The 16,034-nt window shown below is 46.1% G+C and overlaps 1 pseudogene; it reads right to left on the bottom strand.

Annotated features, from left to right (window-relative positions):
- Positions 1-4,282: 4,282 nt before the first annotated feature.
- On the bottom strand, positions 4,283-4,667 carry LOC115873761 (annotated as a pseudogene).
- Positions 4,668-16,034: the final 11,367 nt, after the last annotated feature.

Genomic DNA, 16,034 nt, shown 5'->3' with positions numbered 1-16,034 from the left:
CGGTTAGAAAGACCCAGGACATAGTTCTTCTGATCAGGAATACTTCTTCTCAGGCGAGTTACAGGCATACCTTCTCAGGCCTGCTTGGCAATGTTACCAAGGCCCTTTATCCCTGCCAATAAATGGCCAGAGGGCCTTCACTCCTCCACAAACCTCAGCCCAAAGGCTTTCAGTTCCAGCTCCTTAGGTCAACAGACTTAGTTCCCCAAATGAAGTGCCCAGAGGCACCCTACTCTTCAATGGAACCTCTTGCCTGCAGGCACTCAGCTTCAGGGCTCTGGGTCAGGAAGCCTATTGCTCTGTCTTTTGCTCTTTATACTCCTGCCTCTGCGGCACCACTCCTTTTCTGCTTTTCTGGTGGGAGGGCGGCATCTGACCTCCCCTAACATCACAAGCAAGGAGGAGGATGTTCGCTATCAGCATCAGCCTAAGGCGAATTCATATGGACCTCTCACCTCCAATCTTCCCACCAACTCTGACACCAACCACCTTTCCCACGTTCCTCTCTACTTCTCTGCTGTGTTTGATCATTTGTTGTAATGGCCCCACCGAGCCATTATGCATATGAATATGAGCAATGCATATGAATAAGGGCTTTATTAGGAAATTAACAAGTTACAGATCTGGGTCAGGAATGCTCAGAATATAATTCTTCAATCAGGACAGGCTCTTCTCAGCCTTGCATGCAGACATGCTTCTCTCCTGCCCAGCCTCTTAGACGGATGGCCCCGTTACCTCTACCCTGATTGGGTCAGTACTACAAATATCTGCTGCTAAAGGCCCACCAGAGGCACCTCAGGCTCTACCAATAAGCCTTGGCCCAAAGACACTCGGCTTTAGCTCAGTGGGTTGGTAAAACTAGCTCCTCTGATTAATCGTTCAGAAGTACCACACTCCACTAACAAGCCTCCCGTCTGAAGGGAGAGGGCTTTCTCACTCTGTCTTCTAGTTCTGCTCCCTCTGCTGTCCCTGTCTCTCTGCCATGGCTTCTCTGCCTCACCATCTCGTGTGTCACAGCTCTGTGTATCCTGGGTGAGATGGTTCAGTGCAGGGATCTCAGGCTGTGCTACACTCCTGGCTGTTTCTCATTGATAGTAGTGAGTTTCTCCCTTTTTCTCTTTCAGATGGCTCATTTGAAACCCAGTGGGATGATAGAACCTAACAGATCCTCTCTAGGGTGGCATGTACTTTATATATATTATTGGCCAGTTATCCAATCCCCTTGGTGGGCCACAAGCACTTTGGACAGGAGAGACTGTCCCTGGAGAGGGACATCATGGTTGGTAAAAAGGGGAGACACTTAATGATATTGACTGACACAGTGGTTGCAACAATGGGTTCAGGCAGAGGACTAATCGTGAGCATGGCACAAGACCAGGTAGTGTTTGGACCTGTCGTACATAGGGTTGCTATGGGGCAGATTGAACTCCATGGCCCCTAACCACCACCACCAGCACCACCACCCCCAGTCATCTGGTGGAAGTTACAGAGATTATAGGTCGAAGAGCCATGTGAAGTATTTCATTGCACTGCATGGGGAGGATATACCTCCCTGGGGTTCTGTTCATGGAATAGGCCTTTTATTTTGCTAAAAGTTGATCCAAGTGGGTGGCTTAAGGGTCATGGTGTTAGGGGTTTCACCAGTCTCTACCAGACCAATTAATCTGATCCTTAAAAATTCTTTTGAGTTTTGTTCCAGATATTGCCCCTCTTGAATTTTTCTGTGATTCCTCACAGAGTGGTTGGCACTGGCAGCCAGACACCCATCTAGTTCTTCCGGTCTCAGTGTGGTGGACTTTGGGGTTTGTGTGGTCCATTAGTCTTTCGACTTTCTTCACTCCTCTTTGCTCTGGACGGGGAGAGACAAATAGTGCTACTTTGGATGACTGCTGAAAAGCTTTTAAGACCCCAGTTGCTGCACACCAAAGTAGGATGTCGAACATTGTCCCATTGTCTTTGTGGATTGTTGCAGGCCAGTTGACTTTGATAGCCCCTGAGCCCATGACCCTGAGAGCTCCCAGAGTCAGAAACTCATTCTCTCAAGGTGTTTGTTTATGATAAGAAGTTTTCGTAACATTGTCCCCTGTATATTCTACTAAGGCCACGGTAATATTTGCAGTGCCTATAAGTACATTGTAGAGATAGCCTCTAAAACCTGTATGTATTTGTGAATGCAGTCTTCTTGTAATGATTGTAATCATCACAGAAGTAGACTGCCCTGGCTTTCTTCCTCAGAAGGGTTGGTGGGTGGGAACTGCTGACCCTTTGGTTAACAGTAGAGAGTCAATAATGCAATGATTGAATAATACGATGGACGTAATTAATGTCATCTGAGTTGTACATGTGAAGAACATTGAACTGACAGATGTTTTGTTACATGTGTGGTTACAACTAAAAGGTAAAAGGTATCCAGCCTATGAAAGGCAATTAAAAGATGTCATTATCATAGGATTCTGGCATCCCATTGGCATTTATTCAAAACTCAAATATAGATGAAGACTGTGTTAAGCCAGGTTGACTAGAGAAACAAATCCAGTGACATTCATATATGTATAAGAAAGAGCTTTATATCAAGAAGTAATTATGTATTCAGAAAACATCCCATCCCAGTTCAAATCAAGTCCATCAGTCCCTCTGCAGACTCATGCAACCAGAGGCAGTGATGCAGAATGCAGGGATAACACAGGCTGGTGTGCAAAGTTGTATGGAACCAATATGGCAGAAACCTGGAAAGGTTCCAGAAGCTCACAGGGTGGCCAGCAGGAAGGTGAAGGGGGCATGGAGAGAGAGAAAAAAAGAGAGAGAGAGGGAGATAGAGAGGCCTCCAGAGAGCTATATAGCTCTATATCTCCGTCATACCTCTAAGGGAGGTCTTCAGAGTGTGGCCTGATTGATAGGCTCAACTCCACCCATATCTTCTTACAGGTCCATGTTGGCACAAAAAATCATGAAGACTTACTCTAAAATGAATCATATATAACATATATGTATGTAGTATGCATTTTTTCCTGCTAGGCAAGCATGGAGCAGATGCTCACTCTGAGGTAGTACACCCAGTGGCATCACCTAGAAAGGTTCTCTCTGGTCACAGTCAATTTTTTCATAAAAGCAGTTTCACTTGAACCTTGTTTTTTGTGATGGCCAATTTAAGAGAACAGCATGCGGCTATGAAATTTTGGTTTTTGCTCGGGGGGAAAAAGGCCACAGGAATGGTTGTGGCATTGGACACAGCTTACAAGGACAGCGTGATGGGGAAAACTCAAGTGTGTGAGTGGTTTTCTTGTTTCAAAAAAGGTGAAATGTCCATTGATGACAAACCATGTTCTGGACATCTGTCAACTTCCCAAACAGATGAAAATGTCGACAAAATTCATGCACTTGTGCTCGAAGACTTACGACGGACCCTTGAAGAGATGGGAAAGTTATCTGGACTATCTTGGAGCTTGGTTCAGCAAATTTTAGCAGAAGATTTGGACATAAGAAGGGCCACTGCGAAATTTATGCCTCTGGTTCTGACTGACCAGGAAAAAGAGCATTGAGTGGAAACATACCTTGTTTTGAAAGAACAGCTCTGAAGCGACCCAGACTTTTTTTCCCCCGAACGCCATTACTGGTGATGAGACATGGTACTATTCTTAAGACCCCAAAAGCCAACATTGATCAAGCCAGTGGAAGATGCCATGTCACCTGGCCCAAACAAAGGTCATCAAGTGAAATCAAAGATCAAGACAATGCTCATTTGTTTTATTGATGTGAGGGGGAGTAGTGCATTTGGAGTTTGTTCCACCAGATCACTGTTAATCAAACTTTATATTTCGACGTTCTGAAAAGGTTGGGTAACACTGTGTGACAAAAAGACCTGGCTTGTGGCACATGAGGGACTGGTTTTCCCACCATGACAATGCGCCTGCTCACACAACCATCTCAGTGTGCCACTTTGGTTTTTTTTGGGGTGGGTGGGTGAGAAAACCCAGCATGCCTTTCTTGCCCCATTTACCTTACTCACCTGACCTCACTCATGATACTTCTTTTTGTTTCTGCAAATGAAGAGGGACATGAAAGGACAGCAATTTGACAACATAGAAGAGGTGAAGAAAAAAATGAGGGAGGTGCTGTCAGCCATCCAAACAGATGAGTTTGAAATATGTTTCCAAAAATGGAATCACAGATTTGACAAATGTATTAAGTGTAATGCAGAGTGCTTTGAAAGTGATAAGGTTGTGGGTTTTTTTTCAGTTCCCAAGTTTTTTAAAGGATTCATACAAAATATTCCCGAGAAGATTTAACCCTCATCTTCCTCCTCTTCTTCATCCTGGTTAATCTGGAAGTTGCGTAATTCATAACCTTCTTTGCTGTCGGTGGCCACACGCAACCAATCAGTAGATTATTCGTCTTCAAAATTGTTTTGTGAGGTATTTCAAATACCTTTTGGGAAAAGGCACCTCCGAGGTTACAGTAATCTTGCTCTTGCTGCTATCTATGGTTACGACTCCTCCCCCCGAGATTGCCGGCTTTCCCATTCACCTGGATTCTTTCCTGAAGAAACTGCTCACCTTTGGCAGCACCTACGACTCCATCTTCTACAGGGTGGGTCCAGTCCAGGGTGAACTTCAGAATCTGTTTCTTTTTCTTGCCCCCTTTTCCACAGGCTTTTTCACAGGTGCCATGGTGGCAGTGGAGGCAGCAAGGGCATTCAGTGAACTGATAAGGTTGTTTTATTAAAAAAAAAAATCGAAACATAGCTTTAAAAAAATAAAGTTATTCCCTTTTTTGCCTCATGTGTGTGTTAGACCTTGTGCCTTGTGTGTGTGTGTGTGTGTGTGTGTCTTTTACCTAGTCTGAAGTTTGCACCTTAGTGTCTTGGAAACAGAGACCCAGAAGAAACAAATAATTTTTCTATGGTCATACAATCAACCAGTAGCAGACTTGGTGTCAAACTCAGCAGTAACCTTGCCCCCATATTATATCCAACTCTTCCTCTTTTTATTTTTTTCCCTATCACAATATTGAAGGAGTCATGGCAGGACGATGGATCAGGCACTGGGCTGCCAGCCACAAAGCCAGTGGTTCAAAGCCATTAGCCACTCCAAGGAAGAAATGTGAGGTCTTCTACTTCTAGAAAGATTTACAAGCTGCCATCGAAGCGAGGTGTCAACTAAATCCAAATGGAAGAAGCACATCGGCCTGTGTGATCCAAGGATTGTCAATGATGTGATCCAATGATTGTCAATGATGTAATCCAAATCCAAAGGAGGGTACAGCGTCAGAGCTCACATGGGGAACACCTGGTGTGCAGAAAGCTATGGACAATGGGGGAAGCCCCAAGTTCAATGGTAGGGTCCACACACAGACGAAGCCTCTGGTGAATCTCCTATGAACATAGTCAAGGGATGTGAATAGTCTTGTTATCAGAGAGCCTTGATTGTGGTAGATATCATTATGTGAAAATGAAATATTTTATCTTTTGATCTCCCTTTTAACCCAAATAAAAGTTGTTTTAGGTTTTTTTTTTTTTTAAAAAGCAAAAGGGAAATACACGTGGATTGAGCCACTGGTAAATTCCTGTAAACGATGGTTTCTTGCAGCTACAGCATGGAAGCTTGGGAAAAAATTGAGAGCTGCTACCAAGGAGTACAAGGAAGAAGAAAATGTTCTAAAATTGTTCGTGGTAGTGATTGTACAACTCTTCTTGATAGAGCTGAGCTGTTGAATTGTATGATATGTGGATTTTGTGGCCACAAAACTGTCTTTAAACAAGATGTGTAGTCTCAGAAACCCAAGACAGGGTTGCTATGAGTCAGAACTGCCTCAGTGTCAGTGGGTTTGGAATGATCATTGTATCTACATTAGGACTGAGCCTTTCTCTTGACCCGTCTGGTTCTGATTCCCGATCCTCTTCTATGACCTGTGTAAACTCATAATAGTTTGCTTCGTGTCTTTGCACCTCAGTTTCCACACCTTGAAAATGGAGCTCCAGTATTTCCCTGTGGTAGAGTCTCTGGGTGGTGGGAATGGTTTACTGCAAGGGTGGAGGCTCAGGTTTATGCCCGGGTATCTTGTATCTCTATCTACCGATGATCCACATCCCCAAACACCACTCATTGAAACCCAGCGGTGGAACAGTTCTTGCCTGACATGCATGAAGGTGTAGTGAGTCAGAACTGAGTCATGCCCATTGGGTTTCCAAGACTGTAATCTTTATGGAAGCAGATGGTCACATCTTTCTCCCAGGGTGGGCTCTCGCCATCAGACTTGCAGTTAGTTGCTAATGATCTGCTGAGTGATGACCTGTCACACGACCAGGACTCCTTCCGGTCTATCCACTAGTATCCTAATGACAACCAGCTCCTCTTTCTGATTCTATACCTGATTCTCACCCATTTCCTGCAATCCCTTGCATTACTAATCCTCTCTACTTCCTCTTGTTCTGAGGCCCCTGGTGTGTGTATTCGCGAGGTTGTAATGAGTCAGCTCTTTACATAAACATTTTTCTTCACGTGCATTAATAACCCTAACTCTTTAAGGAGAGATCGAAAACATTCCTTAGGCCTCTTTTTCCCCACATCCCCAGTAAGTCTTGATCCAGTGGAAATGTAAAGCTCACAATCATGGCTAGCTGCTGTGTTTTGCAAAGAAACCAGATACTTAAAAAAATTTATTTTTTAAAGAAAATATGTGAAAAGGTGAAATCACTTCAAATACTGGTAGACTTTCTGTTGCCATTGGCCAAAGGTGCGACTTCCCCACGGCTGCTGAAGCCACACTTCCCCAATAGAAATGGCTGCTTTTCTTGAAAGTTGAGAATCCTGTTATGAAATAATTGTTGCTTTTGCCTTATAGCAAAAGACTCCACGGCTCCGCTAAAATAAAACAAAAGGACCGATGGAAAGCATACGCACACTCGAATGGAGACTCGGAGCTCTCCCTCCATGCCAGCAAGTGGAGACCAGGAGTCCAAAGGGCAGCTATTCGGTGAGGGTGGCTATGGGCTGGACCCAGGCGTTCACAACCAAGAATATCCTGATTGGCTAGCTAATATGCATCCTCCTGATTGGCTGTGTCAATGATAAGTTAGTAAGGACAGGACCAGGCACCTTTTTTGAGTAATCTACTTTCAACCCCATTCTTCCTGAGGGCAAGCGATCCCTTCTTTGTTTGCCTACCTTCTCAGACACAGGAGCGGAGCCCAAGAGAAAGCGGGGTCTGAGGCAGGCCTGTATAAGCCATTGTGACCATGTCATGCTCCCTAACATCCTCTGAGAGCCTCCTGCTCCCTGAGCTGTGTTAGCAATCTGCATGCGAAAGCCCCCCTGGACACCCTATGAGTCAGCATTGACTTGATGGCATCGGCAGGGATCTAGTGGACCCCTGGGGGTGAAGTGGTTATGAGTTGGGTTGTGATCCGAAAGGTCAGCAGTTGGAAGCCACCAGCCACTCCTGGGAGAAGGACAGGATTTTCTACTCCCGTAAAGAGTTACAGTCTCAGAAACTCACAGGGGCAATTCTACCCAGTTCTACAGGGTTGCTACAAGTTGGCACTGAATTGATGGTAGTGAGTTGTTTTTGTTGCTTTGTTCAAAGGATCTAGCGGGAAGATCAGTAGTGAGCCTGGTTTTTCTGGAGGGATCTATAGTAAATTCTGGGAGAGCAGGGAAGTGGGGCATTTCATACCGATTTTCAACAGGGAGACTTACGCCCTCTTACGCTCTGTTTGTATTTGGCTTGACGCTGCTGCGTTTGCCTTTAAGCTGGAGCCAATAGACCCTTAGGAAGCTCACCCTGCGTACAGGAACACGCAGACCAAACACACTGCTCACCTCCTCACTCACTCAGGCCCAGTCGAAATACAAACTCACATATACACGACCAAACTGGAGTGGGAAACTCAAATGTTGCCTTGGAGATAAGATCTCAAAACACCACCCATTCCTTTTGGGCACCTTTCTCAAACTACGTACCTCCGGGCGGTACCAACTGGGTGTATGCGGGTCATGTGCTTCTGCTTAGTAAAAGTCACTTCCTGTAGATTCTAACTGAGCTTCTCAGGGTCACCTTGAGCACCAACGATTCTCTTAGTCTCATGGGACCAGCATTTGGCTGACGGGCTCTGTGTTTTCCAGGAAGATCCAGTGAGGTTTGGACTACGCTTAGAAGGAGGAAGTCTTCGATTGGCATTCAGTGCCAATAGGAAGCCTATAAGCCACATGTCTGGTGTAGGAGACTATGTTGTTGTTCTTGTCTGCTCTGTCTGACAGTAACACTGTCCAACTGCTTCTCAAGCAAAGGAGCCCTGGTGGCACCGTGCTTTAGCACGTTCTATTAGCCGAGAGCTGCGTGGTAGAACCCATCTACCAGTCTGCTGGAGAAGGAGGTGGTAGTCTGTGTCCCTAAAGATTCCAGACTTAGAAACCCTGTGGGGCAGTTCTACTCTGCCCTCTTGGGATGTGAGTTGGAATGGACTCCGTGACAATGCGTTTGGGGTTACAGTCGCAGAACCTGTAGAGCTGCTGGTGCCCTTGGACTGTGGATATTTCGGTTAGCAGCTAATGCTTAACGATGCCTGAGGTAGTTAGTTTATTGTGCCAACCTGGCCAATAAACACATGTGGGGTTAATTGAAGGGCGGAGGAAGAAATGGCTCAGTGAGTCTTGTGTTTCTAGTTCTCGGGTCTCTTGCTTGGTGATGGTCAGACCAGGGTGCAGCTGCCTTAGCCAGTTCCCTGCTTTACCTGGCAAGACTCACTTCCTGCAAGACATCCCTGAGGAGAAGCCACATGGACCTACCCCGATGCAGCCCTGGGTGCTGGAGCAGCCGTGTGGAGACCACTGCCAGAGCTGAGATGCTTACACATTCACTGACTCGGCTTTCCTCCTGCAGTCGGCGTCATTGCTTCTGTTTTGTGAGATGGAGGAGGACTTTGTGGATTGGTATCCAACATATGGGTTAATGTTGGACTTGTGGGCTTGGGCAGCACTGGGTTGGGATATTCTCTTGATGCACACTTAACCTTTATATAAAACTCTCGCTTATACATGAGTTTCTGTGGATTTGTTTCTCTAAAGTACAGACTGTTACAATGCCCAACCAAAACTTCTCACCCCCCCAAGCCTTTGTGTCAACTCTGACTCACAGTGGCCCTATAAGTCAGAGCAGAACTGCTCCCTGGAGTTTCTGAGACTTTACATCTTTAAAGGAGCAGACTCTCGTCTTTGCCCCCAAGACCAACAGGGGGATTTGTTGCCAGCCACGATGTCAATTCTTCTCGTGAGTGTCTTCCTCTTTTTTGCTGCCCCTCCACTGGACCAAGCACAATGTGCTTCTCCAGGGACTGGCCTCTCCTGACCACATGCCGAGAGTGCGGGAGAGGAAGTCTCACCACCCTGGCTCTGGGGAGCACTCTGGCCGTACTTCTTCTAAGACAGATTGGTTTGTCCTTTTAGTAGTCCATGATACGTTCAATAGTCTTCTCCAACACCACAGTCCAAATGCATCTAACACGTAGGTTACCTCAATATGAGCCTTTCTCCTCAGACATTTGCTTTATCATCAACATGGACCAAACCTGTAAATAGAGGTCGGGTAGGAGTGGTGGGAGGGTTACTTGGGCAAATTCATTTTCTAATACAAGCAAATCATCCTGAATAACGAATAAAGAGCCGTCGACTGTAGAGTTTTTATTGAACTGTGGAGCAATCTGCTTAGCTTTCTACATTAATACTGAAGCTAACGAAAATAGAGATGCTGTTTGGCCCTGCTTCATTCACCAACTGGAAATCACAAACATGCTTCCTAAGTGGTTGGGGAGTGGCCATCAATCAAACTTGAAAGCAGGAAGCTGGGCATTGAAGCACCTATCGCAGAAGTTCTTCAAGAAATCCCTCGTTTTACAAAACTACAGTCCATCCGCGCTGCGTGCCTGCAGGGATGCTCGGTTGCCCAGTGCCTTTCCCTGGGAAGGTACTTGTGGATTTCCACGGCCAGGTCCTGGGCCTGGATGTTATTACCGCGAGAGAAGGCGCCCTCTTGTGGGCACACAGTGCGCAGATTTTATGTTTTTGATGCAAACTTTTTTGTTTGTGCAACGTCAGGGTTGCATTTTCTAGATGTAACGCTTGAAGGCTGGAATCGAATTGCCACCAACGTCTTAGCATGAGGAACAAAGATAAAATTTAAAAAGCAATGATTTAACATTCACTCCCCCCTCCCCCCCAAAAAGCCTAAAAAAACCCTCACTGCCAATGAGTCAATTCAGGCCCTATAGAACAGGGTCGAATTACCCCTGTAGGTTTCTGAGACTATAACTTGCTATGGGACTAGAAAACCCCATCTTTCCTCCGGAGTGGTTGGTGGTTTCAAACTGCTGGCCTCGAGGTTAGCAGCCCAACCGTAACCCACGGTGCTACCATGACCCCTTGGCAACATTTACTCAGAACCAATAGAAGCCAAACTAAAGCAGTGCCTGTTGATTCGACTCCAGCTTATCCACAGCGTTTTTCAATGGCTGTGAAATTTCCCAGATGAACTACCAAGCCTTTCTTCCACTGTGCCTCTGGGTAGATTGGAACTTCCCACCTTTTGGTGAAGGCAGTGGTTCTCAACCTTCCTAATGCCTTGACCCTTTAATACAGTTCCTCATGTTATGGTGACCCCCGCCCCCCATAAAATTATTTTCATTGCTACTTCATAACTGTAAGTTTGCTACTGTGATGAATCAGGTGACCCCTATGAAACAGTTGTCCGACCCCCAAAAGGGTCTCGACCCACGGGTTGAGAACCTCTGGGTTAAGGGCTAAGCAAGGTAACCACTTGCATTGCCACTTCTCAGCACCTAGACGGAACAAACTGTTTAAACCAAACTCGCTCACTGCCATCAAGTTGATTCTGACTCACAGTGACCCTCCGTGACAGGGTTTCCAAGCCTAGCATTCTGTACGGAAATAGAAAGTCTCATCTTCCTCCGGCTGCTGGCTTTGACCTTGCACTTAGCAGCCCAGTGTCTCACCCCAGCACTAGCAAGCCTGTTGAAACCAAAGGTGCGTCACGATCACTTTGTATAGGTTTTGTAATCACTCTACCCTGCCAGAACGCTACTGTGCTTTGTTGACAAGGGGGTCTTCCATCAGAATATGTTAATCAGTGTGAACTTGGCTCCATAAGATCAGAAAGCACACGCTGGACCCTCTGCACTTGAGGCACAGGAATCTGGGGTGGGAGACTCGGTTTGGTTTCCTGAAGCCAATCATTTTTCTCCTTGTTCTGTTGGGTTGATTTCTCCATCTACCCACCTCTCACCTCTCCAGCATTCTGAGAAGTCTGCCCCAGGGTTTGGAGCAGGGCCTGGTTTTGCTAAGATGTTCATTTTTTCCTTAACACTAATGGTGGTGGTGGCACTGTCAAGCGAGCATTGGACTGCTAACCTCAAGGTCAGAGATTCAAATCCACCGTCTGCTCTAGGGAGAAAGATGAGACTATAAGCTCCCATAAAGATTGACAGTTTTAACCATGAGGAGTGTGTGTGGGGGGGGTGCTTTAAAATTGATTGTGGTAATGATTATACAACTCTTTTTGATGTGATTGAACTATTGAATTGTGCTGTGTGGATTAAGTGCCAATAAAACTGTTAAAAAACAAAACAAAAGATTTATAGCTTTACAGCCTGGAATCCCTATATAGGGTCTCCATGAGTCAGAATGGACTTGGCAGCAGGGAATATATGTATATACTATATATAATTCTTTTAAATGAAAGAATCCTAGCCTTACAAGGAATTGCAAAAATCCATAGACAGAGACCCCACGTGCCTCTCTTCCAGCCTCCCCCAGAGGTGGCATTATGCGTAAGCACCGTGCATTATCAAATTTGGAAGTGGATGATAGGATCATCCACAGAGCCAGTGCCGATTTCCCTAGCTTTGCAGGTGCATTGTGTGTGTGTGTAGACGGTTCTGCACAATGTCATGATATGTGCATATTGTGTAACCAACACAGTCAAGGAGCACCATTGGGCCAGCGCTGCAGGGTTTTCTCATGCTGCCTTGTTACATTCTTGTTCTGAGCTGCCATGTGGATGGCATCTGACTCAGGAAACTCAATGCACAACTGAGCTGAACACGGCTGGGTCCTGGGCCATCCCGTGATCAGCTCTGGATCCGAGCATTGTGCACAATAGGATTTTCATTGACTGAGGGCAAGATCTTCCTAGTCCATCTTGGTCTGGAAGCTCCACTGACACCTATCAATGTGAAGGCCTCCACGAACAGACTGTGCATGAGGTGCACTATCCAGAAATCAAATCTGGCTCCCAAATGGGCGGTGAGAATTCAACCACTAAACCACCCCACCCTCTGGCAGCTTTACAGCTATAGCCAACCCCTTCCCTCCACCAGTGCCAGCCCAGCCCTTTCACTGCCATCGAGCCCACTCTGTAGACCTGCCTTGTGGGTTTCTGAGACTGTGAGTCTTTATGGGCGCAGAAAGTCTTGCCTTCTTCTTGTGGAGTGGTTGGTAGTTTCAAACCAAAGACCTTGAGGTTAACAACCCACCCTGTGCCACCAGGGCTCAACAACCATGAATTGATCCTCCAGCTGTATACTTTGAATATTTTAAAAGATATTCTGCTAGTGGAATCATGCAATATATAAAGTTTGGAGACTGACTTATTTTGAGATCCATTCAAGCTATGTTTATACGTTTTTTAGTTTTTGTTTTTTAACTACTAAGCATTTCTCCATGGGCTGGATACATGACAATCTGCGTCAGCATTCACTCCCTGAAAGACATTTGAGTTGTTTCTGGTCTTTATTATGAGCAGCGCTGCTGTGAGAATCCTTAAGCAAGTTTTTGCTACATTTCAAAAGACTGAGGTGAAAAATCAAGAAAGACCTAATAACTCAGTTAAAAAAATTTCCTTTTTCATTTTAAGAAGAACCAATTCAATCCCTTCCACTGCAAATCATATCAGTTGATCTACTCTTTGGCCTCTTCCATGACTCTCTATGGGAATTTCCTCTCTATGGAAACTCTCCTGAGCTCTGGATTTCCCTTTTGTTATCTGGGAAGGCACAAGATCATTTGCTAGTGTGGCTTAACCCTTCATCTATGGCACCATGCTATACAGCTTCCATCCTTGTCAGTGTCCCTGTCCCTACAGCTTTGGAATCGATAGCGTTCTATAAGCTAAGTGGGTCCTAGCCATATTGTGGCCCAAGATGGTAGCCTTAATAGGATACCCTTCACAGACGACAGGCTAGGATTGTGACTTAGCTTGATAGAGGCCACAATTCGATCCTTAATCCCACTGCCCAGTTTACTCCCATCCTTGGATCAGTCTTAAAAGCAGATTCCAGAAGCTCTGTCTTCCTGCTCCGGTCAGCGTTTGCATTATACTCGTGGCTACTGTCTATCCACTATGACAAAAATACTGGACCAAGAATGTCCTCCTTAATTCCCACAACCCACCGAGACAGACGCTAGCGCGTCTCCGTTTGCTAGATGGTAGCCGCCGTGGCGCTTATGCCGGCTCCTGGCCATCCCATGCGTGGGGAGCAGAACTGCTTCCTGGGGCTTTGAGACTGTGACCTCTCAGAAGCAGGTCGCCAGCACCAGCTGGGCGGGTTTGAACTGGCGGCCTTTTGGATCTTAGCTGAGTACTTCATTGATGCCACCCAGGGACCCCATGGTACCTGAGATAGTTACGGCTTATTGTGCCAACCTGGCCGATAAACACATGTGGGATCAATTGCAGGGCAGAGAGGAAAATGGCTCAGTGAGCCTTGCCTTTCAAGTTCTCTGGTCTCTTGTTCTCTGATGGTTGGACGAGTGTGCGGCTGCCTCAGCTGGCAAGGCTCACTTCCTGCGAGACATCCCTGAGGATAAGCCACATGGGCTTAACCCGATGCAGCCCTGGGTGCTGGAGAAGCCACGTGGAGACCTCTGCCAGTGCTGAGATGCTTACAACGCCATTGGATCCACAAGACTGTCTACCCACTGGCCTCTGATCCTCCTGCATTCGGCATCATTGTGTGTGTTTTTTGAGGAAGACTTTATAGATCGGTTTCAGACATCTGGGCTAAGTCAGACTTATGGGCTTGGACTAGACTGGGTTGGGATGCTTTCTGAATGTACACTTATCCTATATATAAAACTCTCTCTTATACGTCTATGAGTTTCTATGGATTTATTTCTCTGGTTTACCCAGAATAACACAGTACCCAATGAGATTACTTTTATGACAACATTCTGACACACCTGGAGGGGGATTCAGCCTGGTCCCCAAGAGACCCAGGGATTCAGCTTAGGCTTCACCACTTTGAATAAGTCCCTAGCCCTCTCCAAGTCCATGGTCAAGCCCTCTGCTGGGAAACATGGCCAATGATAGGCCCTCCACGTAAGCTGGTTGGGAGCAGTCAGCACAGGCCAGCCACGTTAGACACTGCTATTATTGCCGCTGCTGTTGATATTATGGCAAGGTATCGGTTCAGCAACGGTGGAGATAACTCGCTCTCCTCTGTGACTGCTCCTCGGGAGCGCCGCAGCGTGGTCTGTGAGAACGGGCGGGGAGAAACAGACCTGGGAGATGAAACAGGAGGTTGCTCCTTCTTCTCTGTATTCTTCCGCAAAACGTTCGCCCTGCATCTGAACATCGCTTTGAAAAGAGGATTTTTGTTTGCTCCTGCTGCTAATAACACGATGCACTTGTCGAGATGGCAAAAGTTGGGTTGCGTATCTTAAAAACCAACAACAGCCAAATGAACAGGTGAAAGCCATGGACAAAACAGAGGCCCCCAGGTGTTGTCAATGAGGATGAGGATGAGGATGAGGATGAGGCGTCCTCAGAAGAGGGAAGTGCTCAGGGACTCGGGGTTGTTGGGTCCAAAGAGCAGCAAGCAGAGGGAGGTTTAATGACCGTCTTTATGTAAATGAGAGGGTTTTCTGTGGGAAACATGTGACAGCTTCTCATCAATTTTGTGGATGGCCAAATTAGTGGACATGGGCAGAAATTAAAGAGGAGGAACGTTACATGCACAAGTTCCCAAAAAGTCACAGAGAAGCACTGTGGGGAGGGGCTGCCAGGAGAGGGTGACGTTGGCATCCCAAGCTTGAAGAAAACCCAAACCCCAAAATATGTCCCTTACAGTGCTTTCGCCATAGTCCCTGCCAGATGAGCCAGCGTGTTATCCTTGGGCTGTAATTCTGGGCAAAGAGCCTAAGCTTGAGGGAAGCCTCTGCAGTTGCCATGCAGGCAGGCTGGTCTTGTCCCCTGTTAGGGATCGCGGATGTTTATCAAGTTCCTCTCCCCTGGGAGCTGGTCTCTCTGTCTCCCGGAGCAGGCTAGGATTGCTAACTCTTCAATTGGCCCTGCATGTTTATGGGCAGACTTATCTCCCCTTCAATATTCTGTTCTGTCCTCGGGGACTCATCTTCCCAGATATCTATCTCCATTCAAAATCACTTCATTCCCTACATTCTCTACATTGCATGCACTTGCGTCTTCATCTCTGACTTTGCTTTATAGGACTTACAATCCCAAACGGTGCCTGTACAGCCCCTGAGATCACTGGTGGTCACACACATTTTCATTCTGCAAAAGGGCTGAAGTTTTTTACATCAAAAGAGATGGTTTCTTTAAAAAGAAAATTGACCATAAGGCATGTTTAGGATATTTTTTTGAACCTAAGTTACTTGGAGAGATGATATTCTAAATTATAATACTTAGAAGTATAAAACAGTATGACATGGTCTGATGTGGGTATGGTGTGGTGTAGGGTAGTATCAGGCCTTGTGATGTGATATGACATGGCATGGTATGACAGTGTAGTATGGTATGGTATGGTATGGTATGGTATGGTATGGTATGGTATGGTATGGTATGGTATGGTGTGCTATGATATGTTATGGTATAGTGTGGTATGATATGGTATGGTGTGGTATGGCATAGTATAGTGGGTTGTGGTCAGTATGGTATGCTGTGGTATGGTGTCATGTGATATAATACAACATGGAACGTATTATTTGGATCCGAAATGCCAAAGCTAG

Source organism: Echinops telfairi, unplaced genomic scaffold (genome assembly GCF_000313985.2).
Source record: "Echinops telfairi isolate 266 unplaced genomic scaffold, ASM31398v2 ScPeMD7_7469;HRSCAF=8507_1, whole genome shotgun sequence".
NCBI lineage: Eukaryota > Metazoa > Chordata > Mammalia > Afrosoricida > Tenrecidae > Echinops > Echinops telfairi.
This window is presented reverse-complemented; position numbering and strand designations above follow the sequence as displayed.